A 2500-nucleotide genomic window follows, 5' to 3' on the forward strand; every position below is an offset into this window, starting at 1 on the left:
GAAACAGCAAATTCACGGTAAACGCATGACACTATAGTGAAACCATGAATTCACTATGTAAAAGTGTAAAAGCTTGACATTAAAGTGAAACAGCAAATTCACTGTAAAAGCATGACATTAAAGTGAAACAGTGAATTCACTGTAAAAGATTGACATTAAGGTGAAACAGTGAATTCACTGTTAAAGCATGACTTTAAAGTGAAACAGTGAATTCATTGTAAAAGCATGACATTAAAGTAAAACAGTATATTCATTGTAAAAGCATGACATTAAAGTGAAACAGTAAACTCACTATAAAAGCATGACATTAAAGTGAAACTATAAATTCACTGTAAAAGCATGACATTAAAGTGAAATAGTGAATTCATGGTAAAAGTATTACATTACAGTGAAACAGAAAATTCACTGTAAAAGCATGACATTAAAGTGAAACAGCAAATTCACTGAAAAAGCTTGACATTAAAGTGAAACAGTGAATTCACTGTAAAAGCATGACATTAAAGTGAAAAAGTGAATTCATTGTAAAAGCATGACATTAAAGTGAAACAATAAATTCATTGTAAAAGCATGACATTAAAGTGACACAGTAAATTCACTGTAAAAGCATGACATTAAAGTGAAACAATGAATTCACGGTAAAAGTATGACATTAAAGTGAAACAGTGAATTCACGGTAAAAGTATGACATTAAAGTGAAACAGTGAACTCATGGTAAAAGCATGACATCAGTGTGAAACAGTGAATTCACGGTAAAAGCATGTCATTTAAGTGAAAAAGTAAATTCACAGTAAAAGCATGTCATTAAAAGGAAACAGTAAATTCATTCTAAAAGCGTGGTATTAAAGTAAAACAGTGAATTCCCAATAAAAGCATGTAAAAAAAACATTGCTTTAAAGTGAAACAGCAATTTCATTGTAAAAAACATGGTGAGAAAGGGAAACAGTTAATTCATTGTAATATCATGGCGTTTAATTTAAACAGGAAATTTACCGTAAATTCATGGCATTAAAGTGAAACAGTAAACTCATTGTAAAAATATGTCATTAGAGTGAAACAGTAAACTCATTGTAAAAATATGGCATTAAAGTGAAACAGTAATTTCATTGTAAAAAAAACATGGCATTAACGTGAAACAGTAATATCACTAAAAAAATATGGCATTGAAGTGAAACATTTATTTCAATGTAAAGAGCATGGCATTAAAGTGAAACAGTAATTTCATTAAAGGGAAACAGTAATTTTACTGTAAAAAAATATGGCATTACAATGAAACAGTAATTGAAGTGAAATATTAATTTCAATGTAAAACACATGACATTAAAGTAAAACAGTAATTTCACTATAAAAAAATCATGGCATTAAGGCGAAACATTGATTTCACTTAAAAAAAAAATGGCATTAACGTGAAACCATAATTTCATTTTAAAACATGGCATTAAAGTTAAACAGTAAATTCGTTGTTGTGTTTTTAGATGGGAGCGGAAGTAAGGTGTAGAACTTTAACGAATTGAAATTCTCGAAACGCAATGGCTGTTGGCGCTTTTCTGTTGGTCTCCTCTTCTTTTTCTGGGATCATATCGGGGCCAAGAAGAAGTCAGGAGAAACCGACATTTTTATGCTAAGGGAAAAACACCGAGAAACGAGAAACACACCTGGGACCTCTGAAATAGGGGGTGGGAAAGAGAACCCTGTATCGAAGCATTTCAAGAGTTCTTTAAATCTGATTGAATAAGGGTATCATTATTCTTTACTGAGAAAGCCAAGTATGTCTTAGGCAAAAGCTTGCTTTATTCGGTTACTGGTACTGTATTTCCCATCGTCAACACTTTATATTAATTTGAAAATAAAAACAAACAAGCACAATAAATGCATACATAATTCTTTATTAATGAAAAGTCTGGCCAAACAGAAATCCCCCAAAATCTATCGAAGATACGAGCTCTTAGACATCTACATGTACTGTATACTATTCAGCATGCCTAATCATATGTAATTATAGAAAATAAACAGTTATGACGTTAAAACCAAGTGAACGTAAAACAGGCAATCATTTACTTTCCAAGTTTGTTTACCAAAACATAATCTTGTGTGATAGAGATTTATGACCCAAAAATTCAAGGAATTACCACCACCAGTTTTCAGGTCTCCTCAACGTGCATCTCAATCTTGATTTTAATATCATACTTGTTCTTCCTAATTGGGATAAATGTAAATGTTATTTCTTTCCAAAATCCACAACTCAACACCACACCTCATTTTCCTTTTATCGTGTCTTTCTTGCATGAATAGTATTTGATTCCTGAGAACATTTTTTTTTTTCAATACAATAAATTTTTAATTCCTTTGTTCGATATTTCAGAGAATCCTTCATAAATGTTCTCTTATCCTTCGAGCCTTATTTGTATACTTATCTCTGGAAGAGCATTTCGATGAAGTTTTCGCTTTTCATTACTTACCTAAGCACTCTTTCAACATTTTCGTGTTTACATCCTGAACTCTC

Source organism: Palaemon carinicauda, chromosome 1 (assembly GCF_036898095.1).
Source record: "Palaemon carinicauda isolate YSFRI2023 chromosome 1, ASM3689809v2, whole genome shotgun sequence".
Lineage (NCBI taxonomy): Eukaryota > Metazoa > Arthropoda > Malacostraca > Decapoda > Palaemonidae > Palaemon > Palaemon carinicauda.